We start from the raw sequence: 15,650 nt of genomic DNA, 5'->3' as shown, positions 1-15,650 counted from the left end.
CCAAATGTCAGAATCAACACTTTTTTGCAATTTTGCATCATATAAAAAGTGATCAAAAGGTTGGAGCGTGGCCATCTGCTGGCAGAGTAGGACACACTAGTGAGGAGTTTCAGTATTATGAGGGCAAACCATAGCCATCTACACCCATGTGTGCCCCAAAACCCCAGCTTATTATCACGATTGTGATCTACAGGTGCCAAGGGTAACATACATAACAGGCACTCCAGGATTTTGTTGCCGTCATCGAGCCCCCCCAAGGACAGCATCATCACTGGCTCTCCATCATCCTCAAAGCCCTTTAATAAAGAATAAGGAGGCCTGAGGAACCACCCAAAGGTTTGCCAGACCATTCAGGGAACTTTGGGAAGCCCAATTTAACCCCATCCAGCTGAGGCCTATTACCAAGCCGGATCCCCAGCATCAAGTTACTCATCGGCCCGACGAGCACACTCCACCTGCCAGCCGGAGTGACGCCTTCTTCTTTGTCGACTTTAGATCCCTCTAAAGAAACATCCGGGACCCAGGCAAGTGACTCACAGGGCCCGGAAAGGCCTTACACAAGTGCGGCCTACTAGGCTCTGCTGGTTCCTAGGACATTCCAAGCAGCCTACAGACCAAGAGAAGCCCCTCAAACACAACATGGGGCTCTCTGGCATTAAAAAGCCATCAAGAAAACCTTTATTCAGAAACTGTGAATAAGCCCCTTCTTAAAGAGCCCACAACCTACGGGACCTTTACTAATCTGCTTAGTGAGGTAAGCGCTACTAAGTTCCAGGTCTCAACACTCCCTCCTGGACCGCTGCTACTTCTCCATCAGGGCAAGGTATCCAGAGACCCCCCCCATCCTTTCCCTGGACTGCTGATATGCCTTAATCAGGTTACATTACAGTGTACAAGCAGACAGCTAGTCAGTGAGTTGGGCCTAGTATTCTAGTGAGGTGGGAGGTGGTATTCTACAGTCCAGTCCAGTGGCCCACTGTATTCCACAATCGAGCCTTGGGGAACATGGGATTTTGTATAATACCTGCTTCTTATGATGCGGCGGCAACGCTGCTGAAGCAGAATACTATGGGGCTCATTTACAGAGGGTCGCGCTGCGCACTTTTTTTGGACTGTGTTCCATTTGAGCTTGCACAGGTATTTAATAAGTGTGTGCGCTGGGATTGTGGCACATGCAACCCTTTTTGTGGCTCTGCTGCACTGGCTTCCATGTGACACAAATTAGGGGGTGTTTTGTCGAATGGTCCGACTGATACAGACTGAGCGCACTATTTAACTTTTGAATTGGGTCGATGGTGAACTGGCAACTTATTCATGATTTCAGCCGCACATTTTTAGTGATTAGCCACACGCAGCATTATACACGGGCAATGCACTTTCAGTGAACTCCGGTGACCCTGTAAGTAAATGTGCCCCTATATCTTTACTGCAAGGACACAGTGAGAGCAGGTCAGGCTATGCTTAACTTGATGGTCCCCGTCCTGTGACCAGTGAGGGCCCCCTTCAGGAGCTCACCACCTTCAGCAGCAGCGCCCCCTGGGACCCATTGAAATCCTGTGTGCTGTACATGCTCCTTGTGAATCTTAATTTATTGCATATTGTGTTTCACTCTGAGCTGTGACACAGTTTACGCCGTATGTATATGTGCGCCATTGTAACTATTGTGTATATGACTGTAATGTGTGTAACTTGTTCAATAAAGTGTGAATCTTAATTTATTGTATAATGTGTTTCATTCTTTGCTGCAACACAGTATACGCTGTATGTGTGCTGTATGTCATAGTGACAATTGTGACATCATCGAGTTCTAGCCATATAGTCAGTGGTTCAGAAGCTGCAGTTGTGATTGTGGTTTGTGAGAGGAGAGATCACTACGTGCGATTTTTTAGCTGTTATTTCTGTGCAAAATGTATGTTTTTTTGTTGTTTTTGTTGTGTGTGTCTTGTGTTGTCTGTCGCCCAACCCCCCTGCCATCATTAATGGAGGAGGGAAAAGGCGGCACCATCGCCCTCCATGGATTAGACCCAAGCAAGGATCAGGATTTAGTGAGTAAGTGTCCACCATGTGTATTTATAATTGTGATTATATATTTGATTACTATATTTTAACCCTTAAATACTTAATTTTGTCAGTATGTGTACCCCATGATTTGTAAGGTGTAACACAATATAGAAGCTCTATACAAATAAAGACTTATTATCTGAGGCCTTTATTATGGGCAAAACAGGCAATAATGGCAGCAGCTAATGTGTAGTAATCTACATAGTGGATAAGATCTGAGCAGATGTCATCCGCATGTAGAACCTACCACCTACAGCAGGAGCTCACCTGTGCCGTGTATCTACCCCTGAAGCCTGTCACTTATCACATGTTTTACAATACATTTACAGTGGTCACACAAGGAGCATCACATCTCACTCATGAATGTCCTCACTAGGTTGTGTCAGACTGTCCTCTACATTGATGCCTATAGATGACATATAACGGCCAAGCAGATTTCCTTTCTTAATGAAAACCAGTTTTAGTAACATAAGCCCTGTCTCTTTTAGGACATCGAAGATCTTATATTGAGGAGCTGAAAGAACATTTTACTGAGTTACCTAGAAGTGTCATCTACGGACTCCCAGTTATCATCGTCTGTGTGGCGTTGCTGTGCGTTTGCAGGTATGTAGTATTTTTCTTTACACTTCTAGAGATTAGAAAAAGATTCCCTCCTGGAGTCCAGGTCATTAATAAAGATCTGAGACAAGACAGATTTATGTCTATAGAGATTCAACATTAGATATAACTTTTGCCGTCTTGTTTTCATATATAAATATTGTAATGATTACATTTTGTGTATTACAGCCTGTGCACTGAGCCTCCAGACAAGTTTCAGTATGTCTAGATCCTGATCTTCTGCATTGACCCTCGGCTTTTTGACCCCCGGACCGTCCTGACTACGATTTCTCTTCATCCTTTGGCTTATCTCATCCTGACTGCTCTTCTGTTGACGACCCTTGGCTACGTTTCTGACCTTGCTACAAGTTCTTCACCACAGATCACCTACTGCCAATTGGTGACCTTAATGAATGATTACGAGCAACATAGCAATATGAACATACCTCCCAACCTTTCACATGACAGAAATCGGGGGCTGTGGCCGTCGGACAACCCGACGGATTCGGAAAAACAACAGAATTTAAAAAACGATTTGTGTCGCAAGACACACACTCACATGCACCAGGAAGAAGAAGGTGAACTCCGGCGGACCTCGGTGCAGCAGCGACACCTGCTGGATATCGAGCGCACGACCTTAGTGAATCCCGGCAGACCCGAATCCTCGTCGGACAACGCGCCGTGGGATCGCCTCTGGACTGGGTAAGTAAATGTGCCCCAGTATTTATAACTGAGAGCCATATCCAATATATTTTCTGAGGTAAAGCTTATTGGAGGAGATTAATCAGAGGAGCAGAACTGTTCTAGTTGCCCAGGGCAACCAATCAGTGCTCAGCTTTCATTTTACTACAGCTATTTATAAAATTAAAGCTGAGCTCTGATTGGTCTCCATGGGCAATTAGAACAGTTTTACCTAAGAAACTTCTGATAATTGAGATTATGTAAACATTTGTTTTCTTACTCACAATGGTGAAAAGTACAGGGAATAGACTGATAGGGCTTTATTAGAGGGAATAAAATGGACACATGTCATGTTTACTGGAATCCTGCTGTGCTGTGTCATGGCATAACCTCTTTAATAAGAATATTCTTTTTGGCATATACACAGTATCTGATAGTTTGAGGGGTGCAGATATGAAAATGGGTTGATATATAGGAAGTTATCAAATGTTAAATATTTTAAATTTCATTCAAAACAGTAAATTATCCCCAATATAGTCAATTCTTAAAATACGGAAAACCGATATTCGATTTATAAGCCGTTTGACATCAAAATAAAATATCCGGACATTTCAAAAATGATGAAAATATAAAGTAGACATATGGGAAATGTTATTCAGCTACTAATTCAGGTGGTTAAACTATCTGCCTGAAAAAAAATGATTTCGATTTTCGAAAATAGCTAATTTTTTATTTTTTTTTGTAAATAAACTCCGAACTTATGAGCCAAAATTTACCACTTAAATAAAGTACAACATGTGAGGAAAAAACTGTTACATAATCGCTTTGATAAGTAACAGTGTTCAAAACTTATAATCCCATATAGCGACGCAAGTCAGAATCCAAAAAATGGGGCTGAGCCTTAAGCTATAAACTGGCTACATCCTCAACCAGTTTGTGACCGCCCGCCATGTATTCACGGCGGCGGTCGGGTCGTGCTGCATGGAGAGGGCTCACGGGCTGAGCCCTCTCCAAAGCCGGTAAGTCTTTGCTGCATATTGCAGCAAAGGCTTACCGTTAACACCCGCGATCGGTGCTAGCACCGATCGCGGGTGTTATCACAGCAATGGCTGCCGGCAAAGCTGCCGGCAGCCCTTTAAAAAGATAGCGGCGCATGGGCGCCGCCATCTTACCTGGGATCGCCGCTCCCCGTATAAAAAGTTATCAAAAGAAACAGTCCTAAAAATGATATAATTGAAAATATTATCGAATTTCGCAAAAAATGAAACCACCCACAGCTCCGTACAACAAATTATAAAAAAGTTATTAGCGCCAGAAGATGGCAAAATAAAAAAATATATATTTTGTACAGGAGGTTTTAATTTTTGTAAATGTATGAAAACATTATAAAACCTATACAAATTTGGTATCCCCTTAATCGTACCGACACAAAGAATAAAGTAAACATGTCATTTGGGGCGCTCAGTGAAAGATGTAATATCCAAGCCCACAAGAAAATGGCGCAAATGTGTTTTTTCACCATTTTCACTGCATTTGGAATTTTTTTCCCGCTTCCGAGTACACGTCATGGAATAATTAATACCATCACTATGTTACGCAGAAAAGAAGCCATCACACAGCTCTTTACGTGTAAAAATAAAAAAGTTATAGATTTTTGAACGTGGGGAGTGAAAAATGGAAATGAAAAACAGAAAAGGGCCCGATCCTTAACCGGTTAAATTCCCAAACATACACACATGCGTGGTGAAGACTACAAGGTTCTGTTTCTTAGGGTGCGGTCACACGCAGCGTTTTGGTTGCATTTTGAAACGCATTACAAACGCAAATGTTAACAGTAATGTAATTAGGCAAATCACCTCTCTTCAGCTGTTGTAATGTCTTTTGAAACACAATGAAAACGCAACTAAAATGCAAGGTGTGACCGCGCCCTCAGGCTGTTCCTCCACTTTTTTCACTCCACTCCTGCTTTGGGCATCGAGGGCTGCATATGAGAGGCTGTACGTGGAAACGCACCCTTACACATGTTTTTCTCTGGTACATTTATTTCTAACATCATGTTTTTTCAAAATAAGGTGTCTAGTCCCTCCTCTTTTTTCATAATTTTGTTTTCACGTGCGTGTTCTGCGCGTGCTTTTGACACGCAGAACTTGCATTTTTTTTCACGTGCACACGCACATTTTTTAACGCGCGTTTAAATCTCAGCATGCTCTACTTTTGCAAGTCACGTGCGTTAAAAACGCACCATACAAGTCTATGGAGATGCATTGCACTCTGAGACACATGCAAATCCAATGCAAGTGCAATGAGTTTTTCACTGACAATTGCCGTAGAAAAGATAGAGCTCAGTCCTGAGTCCTTTTCATGCATGTTATCTGCACGTGAAAAACGCATTGAAAATGCATTGAAAATGCATTGAAAACACAAAAAACGTACATGAAAAACTGAGACACTGAACAAACTTTGAAAACTGAGTGAACTCTTTGAAAACTGAATGTCACTTTTTCAGTGACCAAACCCTGATCGCACCCTGAGTGAGTGAGTAGCACTTCTGCCACCCAGGTCAACATCTGCAAAGAGTTTGTATGTTCTCTCTGTGTTTGCGTGGGTTTCTTCCGGGTACTCCGGTTTCCTCCCACACTCCAAAAAACATACTGGTAGGTTGTTTAGATTTTGAGCCCCATGGGGACAGGGACCAATTTGACATGCTTTGTGCAGCGCTGCGTAATCTGTGTGCGCTATATAAATAAAGAATTATTATTATTATAAAACATGCCATGAGCATAAAAAACAGTAACCAAGCAATAAAAAGGATGTTTCAGTTAAAAAAAAACCTGTCACCAAGAACCTCATTTTCGCTAAAGACAAGTTGCAGAAGCCCATCATATCTGCAGTGCAAACATGCCTTTCTGCCTTCTCTAAGCATTTGCATTACAATATAATTGTGTGTTATAACTTACCTTGCACCCTGACAGAATCCTCGGTGTAGTCCCAGGGGTTGGGCTTTGGTTTGGATGCATTTCAAAAAACATGTGACTTGTCTGTGTTACTCTATCCTCTGCTCTTGGCCTCCACCTTTGTGCTCCTGTGCAGCATCCAAACCAAAGCCCAACCCCTGGGACTACACAGAGGATTCTATTTGGGTGCAAGGTAAGTTACCCAATTATATTGTAATGCAAATGCTTATTTGCACTGCAGGTGTGATGCGCTTCTACAACCTATCTTTAGTGAAAATGAGGTGCCTGGTGACAGGTTCCCTTTAAAGGGGTATTCTCATCTGGGCACTTACATTCAGTTTCATTGATCTGCCACATATAAACATTTCTTCAATTGGATGTTATTAAAAAAAATGTTCCTGTGTGAAGATAATTTCTCATAAATGTAGCCATGTTGTCCCTTAGAAACGAGATAGCTTCCTCGGATACGGCCACGTCTGATAGATTGAGTGCACAAAGAAACAAAAGGTTATTGTATATAAAATGTCCGGGAGTTACTGCAGGTCCTACAGGCGTCCTGTGGTAATGATCGCTGAATCCTGGTGGTTTGGCAGGACTCTATAGCGCAAGTCTGGCCACCGCTGCCAGAGTAAGACGTGGTTGTATCCGAGGAAGCTATCTCGTTTCTAAGGGACAACATGACTATGTTTATGAGAAATTATCTTCACACAGGAACATTTTTTTTAATAACATCCAATTGAAGAAATGTTTACATATGGCAGATGATTTTAATTAAATGTAAATGCCCAGATGGTAATACCCCTTTAAGATATACTTAGATTAAAAATTAAATAAATTATTTCCAGCTCGATCACCGTACATTGTGGTGTACGGAAACCCGAAAGAGACAGAAGTCTACAGTTATTTTCCATTAATAAAATGAATAAGAGTAATTCAGCCACTTCTGTCAGCAACATACGGAACCCCGAAGGGAACAAAAATACACAGATGGTCCTACACTCTCACGCATAAGTAAAATAGAAAGAGCTACTGAGCTACTGCTAGTTTAGCCGCTGATGTCTGCTATGTACGGAAGCCTGAAAGGAAAAAGACCATGGCTGTCAAACACAGATGCAAGACAGTGACAAGGGTAAAACATATGACCCATTACTATAAATAGGTACAATGGTTGTGCTGAAATTTAGTATACAATTGTTGTGAACACTATTAGCGTTTTATATAGGCCTGCATGATGAACTCATTTTGTTTAATATGCTGCAGTTTAGAATGAAGTAACAAAGAGATATCCATATTTTTTAATCTATTTACAGTGCCTACAAGTAGTATTCAACCCCCTGCTGCTTTAGCAGGTTTGATAAGAAGCAAATAAGTTAGAGCCTTCAAACTTCAAACAAGAGCAGGATTTATTAACAGATGTATAAATCTTACAAACCAAAAAGTTATGTTGCTTAGTTAATTTTTAATAAATTTTAAATATAAAAGTATGGGTCAATTACTATTCAACCCCTCAAACCACCAGAATTCTGTTTGGTTCCCCTAAAGTATTAAGAAGTAGTTCAGGCACAAAGAACAATGAGCTTCACATGTTTGGATTAATTATCTGTTTTTACAGCCTTTTCTGACTATTTAAGACCCCCCCCCCCAAACGTGTGAATACATGGTCAACATGGGAAAGACAAAGGAGCATTCCAAGGCTATTAGAGACAAGATCGTGGAGGGTCACAAGGCTGGCAAGGGGTACAAAACCCTTTCCAAGGAGTTGGGCCTACCTGTCTCCACTGTTGGGAGAATCATCCGGAAGTGGAAGGCTTATGGAACTACTGATAGCCTTCCACGGCCTGGACAGCCTTTAAAAAGTTTCCTCCCGTGCCGAGACCAGGCTTGTCCGAAGAGTCAAGGCTAACCCAAGGACAACAAGGAAGGAGCTCCGGGAAGATCTCATGGCAGTGGTGACATTGGTTTAGTCAATACCATAAGTAACGTACTCCACTGCAATGGTCTCCGTTCCAGACGAGCACGTAAGGTACCTTTACTTTCAAAGCGTCATGTCAAGGCTTGTTTACAGTTTGCTCATAATCACTTGGAGGACTCTGAGACAGACTGACTCAAGGTTCTCTGGTCTGATGAGACCAAGATCGAGATCTTTGGTGCCAACCACACACGTGACATTTGGAGACTGGATGGAACTGCATACGACCCCAAGAATACCATCCCTACAGTCAAGCATGGTGGTGGCAGCATCATGCTGTGGGGCGGCTTCTCAGCCAAGGGGCCTGGCCATCTAGTCCGCATCCATGGGAAGATGGATAGCACGGCCTACTTGGAGATTTTGGCCAAGAACCTCCGCTCCTCCATCAAGGATCTTAAGATGCGTCGTCATTTCATCTTCCAACAAGACAACGACCCAAAGCACACAGCCAAGAAAACCAAGGCCTGGTTCAAGAGGGAAAAAATCAAGGTGTTGCAGTAGCCTAGTCAGTCTCCTGACCTTAACCCAATTGAAAACTCGTGGAAGGAGCTCAAGATTAAAGTCCACATGAGACACCCAAAGAACCTAGATAACTTGGAGAAGATCTGCATGGAGGAGTGGGCCAAGATAACTCCAGAAACCTGTGCCGGCCTGATCAGGTCTTATAAAAGACGATTATTAGCTGTAATTGCAAACAAGGGTTATTCCACAAGATATTAAACCTAGGGGTTGAATAATAATTGACCCATACTTTTATGTTTAAAATTTATTAAAATATAACTAAGCAACATAACGTTTTGGTTTGTAAGATTTATGCATCTGTTAATAAATCCTGCTCTTGTTTGAAGTTTGAAGGCTCTAACTTATTTGCTTCTTATCAAACCTGCTAAATCTGCAGGGGGTTGAATACTACTTGTAGGCACTGTATATACAGGTCCCCTACTTAAGGACACCTGACTTACAGACAACCCATAGTTACAGACAGACCCCTCTGACCTCTGGTGAAGCATTCTCAATGCTTTACTATAGTCCCAGATTGCAATAATCAGCTGTAAGGTGTCTGTAATGAAGCTTTATTGATAACCCTTGGTTATCATTACAGCAAAAAATGTTTCAACTCCAATTGTCACTGGGGCCAAAATCTTTTTGTCTGGATCTACAATTATAAAATATACAGTTTCGACTTACATACAAATTCAACTTAAGAACAAACCTCCGGACTAGAGATGAGCGAACATACTCGTCCGAGCTTGATGCTCGTTCGAGCATTAGCGTTCTCGAAACTGCTCGTTACTCGGACGAATACTTCGCCCGCTCGAGAAAATGGCAGCTCCCGCCGTTTTGCTTTTTGGCGGCCAGAAACAGAGCCAATCACAAGCCAGGAGACTCTGCACTCCACCCAGCATGACGTGGTACCCTTACACGTCGATAGCAGTGGTTGGCTGGCCAGATCAGGTGACCCTGGGATAGACTAGCCGCTGCCCGCGCTGCTCGGATCATTCTGTGTCTGGATGCCGCTAGGGAGAGAGCTGCTGCTGGTCAGGGAAAGCGTTAGGGTGTTCTATTAGCTTACTGTTAGGCAGGAGTGATTCTACAAGAACCCAACAGCCCTTCTTAGGGCTACAATAATGTTATACTTTTTTTTTTTTTATTTGCAGCTAGTACCATATTGTGAGGAATTTGCAGTGGGACTTGCTACCGTTGTGTTTAGCTCTTAGTGACACACATATCCACCTCAAACACCAAAGTGGGAAAATTTATTAGGGGTTTGATTTCAATTAGGCACAGTCTGCCAGTTTCTTTTTATTTTACGTTTATTTTTTTAATAACTCAGTGTCATCTCATCTGGCATAGCAGTGTGCTTTCATACTTGGCTAGAAAATAGCCATAGGAGAATCCAAACGGCTTACTTACGCCTACAATAGCGTTATATATATTTTATTTCTGGTTGATCTGCTGGTGGCTGTCCTTGCTGCAGTGCATCTACTACCAAATTGTGAGGAATTTGTAGTGAGACTTGCGACCGCTGTGTTTAGCGCTTAGTGACGCACATATCCATCGCAAAGACCAAAGTGGGAAAATTTATTAGGGGTTGGATTTCAATTAGGCACAGTCTGCCATTTCCTTTTTATTTTACGTTTATTTTTTCATAACTCAGCGTCATCTCATCTGGCATAGCAGTGTGCTTTCATACTTGGCTAGAAAATAGCCATAGGAGAATCCAAACGGCTTACTTACGCCTACAATAGCGTTATATATATTTTATTTCTGGTTGATCTGCTGGTGGCTGTCCTTGCTGCAGTGCATCTACTACCAAATTGTGAGGAATTTGTAGTGAGACTTGCGACCGCTGTGTTTAGCGCTTAGTGACGCACATATCCATCGCAAAGACCGAAGTGGGAAAATTTATTAGGGGTTGGATTTCAATTAGGCACAGTCTGCCATTTCCTTTTTATTTTACGTTTATTTTTTCATAACTCAGCGTCATCTCATCTGGCATAGCAGTGTGCTTTCATACTTGGCTAGAAAATAGCCATAGGAGAATCCAAACGGCTTACTTACGCCTACAATAGCATTATATATATTTTATTTCTGGTTGATCTGCTGGTGGCTGTAGTTGCTGCAGTGCATCTACTACCAAATTGTGAGGAATTTGTAGTGAGACTTGCGACCGCTGTGTTTAGCGCTTAGTGACGCACATATCCATCGCAAAGACCGAAGTGGGAAAATTTATTAGGGGTTGGATTTCAATTAGGCACAGTCTGCCATTTCCTTTTTATTTTACGTTTATTTTTTCATAACTCAGCGTCATCTCATCTGGCATAGCAGTGTGTTTTCATACTTGGCTAGAAAATAGCCATAGGAGAATCCAAACGGCTTACTTACGCCTACAATAGCATTATATATATTTTATTTCTGGTTGATCTGCTGGTGGCTGTCCTTGCTGCAGTGCATCTACTACCAAATTGTGAGGAATTTGTAGTGAGACTTGCGACCGCTGTGTTTAGCGCTTAGTGACGCACATATCCATCGCAAAGACCGAAGTGGGAAAATTTATTAGGGGTTGGATTTCAATTAGGCACAGTCTGCCATTTCCTTTTTATTTTACGTTTATTTTTTTAATAACTCAGCGTCATCTCATCTGGCATAGCAGTGTGCTTTCATACTTGGCTAGAAAATAGCCATAGCAATAGGATAGCATCGTTTGGTTTACTTTTAAAAACTAAAAAACACAAAAAAAAAAAAAAAGTTAAAAAAAAATTAAAGTTATAACTTTCATTTTGAAAATGTTTAACCCGAGGGCTAGGGGTAGAGGACGAGGGCGGGGACGTGGGCGTCCAACTACTGCAGGGGTCAGAGGCCGTGGTCCTGGGCGGGGTGAGACACCACCTGCTGATGAGGGAGCAGGGGAACGCCACAGAGCTACACTCCCTAGGTTCATGTCTGAAGTTACTGGGACTCGTGGTAGAGCACTGTTGAGGCCAGAACAGTGCGAACAGGTGATGTCGTGGATTGCCGACAATGCTTCGAGCAATTTGTCCACCAGTCAGTCTTCCACGCAGTCCACCCATGTCACCGAAATCGGCACTCCTCCAGCTCCTGCACCTCAGCCTCCTCCCCCCCAGTCTGCCCCCTCCCAGGAAAATTTGGCATTTGAACCGGAATACTCTGAGGAACTGTTTTCTGGACCCTTCCCACAGTCACAAACCACTTGTCCGGTTGCTGCTGAGCAATTTTCCGATGCCCAGGTTTTCCACCAGTCGCAGTCTGTGGGTGATGATGACCTTCTTGACGTAGTGGAAGAAGTGTGTAAAGAGGTGTCCGACGATGAGGAGACACGGTTGTCAGACAGTGGTGAAGTTGTTGTCAGGGCAGGAAGTCCGAGGGGGGAGCAGACTGAGGGATCGGAGGATGATGAGGTGACAGACCCAAGCTGGGTTGATAGGCCGGGTGAACACAGTGCTTCTGAGACGGAGGAGAGTCCTCGACCAGAACAGGTTGGAAGAGGCAGTGGTGGGGCCAGACGGAGAGGCAGGGCCAGAGCAGGTGCATCAGCGCAAAATGTGTCACGTAGTGAAGCTCCTGTGGCGAGGGCTCCCGCGGCGAGGGCTAGATTTTCAGAAGTCTGGAGGTTCTTTAAGGAAACACCGGATGACCGACGGACTGTGGTGTGCAACCTTTGCCAAACCAGGATCAGCAGGGGTTCCACCACTACTAGCTTAACTACCACCAGTATGCGCAGGCATATGAATGCTAAACACCCCACTCAGTGGCACCAAGCCCGTTCACCTCCGGCCGTGCACACCACTGCTCCTTCCCCTGTGTCAGCTGATAGTCAGCCCCCTGCCCAGGACTCTGGCACAAAAACCCCATCGTCGCCTCCACGATCCTCCACAGCATCCACCAGCAATCAGCTCTCCATACCCCAGACGCTGGAGCGGAAACGGAAATATAGTGCAACCCACCCGCACGCCCAAGCCCTTAATGTCCACATCTCCAGATTGCTTAGCCTGGAGATGCTGCCCTATAGGCTAGTAGAGACCGAGGCCTTTCGCAACCTCATGGCGGCGGCCGCCCCTCGGTATTCGGTCCCCAGCCGCCACTACTTTTCCCGATGTGCCGTTCCAGCCCTGCACCAGCACGTGTCAGACAACATTATCCGTGCCCTGACCAACGCCGTTTCTGACAAGGTCCACCTGACCACGGACACGTGGACGAGTGCTGCCGGGCAGGGCCACTATATATCGCTGACGGCACATTGGGTTAACTTGGTGGAGGCTGGGACCGAGTCTGACCCTGCGGCTGGTCATATACTGCCGACGCCGAGGATTGCGGGGCCTACCTCGGTCCAGGTCTTTCAGGCCTACTATGCCTCCTCCTCCTCCCACCCCTCCTCCACCTCCTCCTCCGAACTACCATCCGTGGGCATGGCGCCATCATAGCTCTAGGCACAGCAGCAGTGCCGTCGCTAAGCGACAGCAGGCGGTGCTCAAACTGCTGAGCCTAGGCGATAAAAGGCACACCGCCCAAGAACTATTACAGGGCATCACGGCGCAGACTGATCTGTGGCTGGCACCGCTGAACCTGAAGCCAGGCATGGTTGTGTGTGACAACGGCCGTAACCTGGTGGCGGCTCTGCAACTCGGCAGACTGACACATGTGCCATGCCTGGCCCATGTGTTAAATCTGATAGTTCAGCGTTTCTTCAAGACATACCCCAATCTGTCTGATTTGCTCACGAAGGTGCGCCCATCTGTGCGCATTTCAGGAAGTCCAGCACAGATGCTGCCACTCTCAGGGCAGCGCAGTGCCGCCTCCAACTGCCCGCTCACCGACTGTTGTGCGACGTGCCCACAAGGTGGAATTCAACATTAACCATGTTATCCAGAGTTTACCAGCAGCGCAGAGCGATTGTAGACTGCCAGATGTCAACTTCCACCAGAACTGGTAGTCAGGTCAGCTTCCTCAAGTCTACAATGAGGAGTGGACGTGGATGTCTGATATCTGTCAGGTGCTGAGTAACTTCGAGGAGTCAACACAGATGGTCAGTGGCGATGCCGCCATCATCAGCCTCACCATCCCGCTGCTTGGCCTGTTGAAAAACTCTCTGATCAGCATAAAGTCGGAAGCTTTGCGCTCGTCACAAGAGACGGGGGAAGAAGATTCCCTTGTTGATAGCCAAAGCACCCTTAGGTCTGTTTCTCAGCGCATATCGGAGGAGGTGGAGGTGGAGGAGGATGAGGAGGAAGAGGAGGAGAATGTTGGCGAGACACAAGAGGGGACCATTGTTCAGTCCTTCACTGTTCAGCGTGTATGGGCAGAAGAAGAGGAGTTGGAGGAGTTGGAGGAGGAGGAAATGGACAGTCAGGCCAGTGAGGGGAGTGAATTCTTGCGCGTTGGGACTCTGGCGCATATGGCAGATTTCATGCTAGGCTGCCTATCCCGTGACCCTCGCGTTCAAAGAATTTATTCCAGCACCGATTACTGGGTATTCACTCTCCTGGACCCACGGTACAAGCAAAATCTTTCCACTCTCATCCCTGGAGAGGAAAGGAGTGTGAGAATGCATGAATACCAGCAGGCCCTGGTGCACAAGCTGAAACAGTATTTCCCTTCTGACAGCGCTAGCGGCAGAGTGCGTAGTTCTGCGGGACAAGTAGCGAGGGAGAGTAGGCGAGCAGGCAGCTTTTCCTGCACTGGCAAGGGTACGCTTTACAAGGCTTTTGCCAGCTTTATGTCACCCCAGCAAGACACTGTCACCTGTACCCCGTCTCGGCAGAGTAGGGCTGATCTTTACAGAAAGATGGTGAGGGAGTACGTAGCTGACCATACCATCGTCCTAAATGATCACACAGCTCCCTACAACTACTGGGTTTCAAAGCTGGACATGTGGCACGAACTGGCGCTGTACGCCTTGGAGGTTCTTGCCTGCCCTGCCGCTAGCGTGTTGTCCGAGCGGGTTTTCAGTGCAGCTGGTGGCATCATCACCGATAAGCGTACACGCCTGTCGACTGACAGCGCTGACAGGCTGACGCTTATTAAGATGAATAAAGCCTGGATTTCTCATAATTTCCAATCTCCACCAGGTGAAGGAAGCTCAACCTGAATAATTTATGCACTCCTCATCCTCATTTTCCTCCTTCTCCTCCTCTTTGTACACTAAAGCAGAGGAAACTGGCTATTTTTTGACAGGGCCCACTGGCTCTAGCTATAGTACTTTATGCATTTAATTTTTCTGGAGGGCCACCTACCCGGTCCTCTGTTTTAAACAATTTTTGGGACTGCCACATACAGGCACTCAATCTATTTCATTTTTCTGGAGGGCCACCTACCTGCTCCTCTGGTTTGAAAACTTTTTTGGACTGCCACATACAGGCACTCAATCTATTTCATTTTTCTGGAGGGCCACCTACCTGCTCCACTGGTTTGAAAACTTTTTTGGACTGCCACATACAGGCACTATCCAAATTAAATTGTCTCCATAGCAGCCTCCACACGTTGTCTCCATTGCTACCTCCAAAAGTCGTCCATATAGCTGCCTCCATACATCGTCCCCTTATCAAACGAGGTGTGTCAGGCAGAAATTTGGGTTGTTTTCATGGATTCCACATCAAAGTTGTTAACTTTGTCGCCACCCTGCTGTGTAATCCACAAAATATACTGGCAAACTTTTACCATTTACGGATATTATTTCAGCGCTTCTTGCGCATCTGTTTACATTCCCCTCACCCGCCATATCCCAAACTTATAAGAACGCTACTACACTTAACTTGGTGGAGGCTGGGACCGAGTCTGACCATGGGGCTGGTCATATACTGCCGACGCAGAGGATTGCGGGGCCTACCTTGGTCCAGGTCTCAAAGGCCTACTATACCTCCTCCTCCTCC

At 45.1% G+C, this 15,650-nt stretch overlaps 1 long non-coding RNA gene across 1 annotated transcript; it reads left to right on the top strand.

Annotated features, from left to right (window-relative positions):
- The first annotated feature begins 1,861 nt into the window (after nucleotides 1-1,861).
- On the top strand, nucleotides 1,862-3,429 carry LOC140076067 (uncharacterized). The gene is made up of 3 exons (XR_011849520.1): nucleotides 1,862-2,049; nucleotides 2,550-2,664; nucleotides 2,848-3,429. It is a non-coding gene; the product is annotated as an uncharacterized lncRNA (long non-coding RNA).
- Nucleotides 3,430-15,650: the final 12,221 nt, after the last annotated feature.

The sequence above is a fragment of the Engystomops pustulosus genome, chromosome 8 (assembly GCF_040894005.1).
Source record: "Engystomops pustulosus chromosome 8, aEngPut4.maternal, whole genome shotgun sequence".
NCBI lineage: Eukaryota > Metazoa > Chordata > Amphibia > Anura > Leptodactylidae > Engystomops > Engystomops pustulosus.
This window is presented reverse-complemented; position numbering and strand designations above follow the sequence as displayed.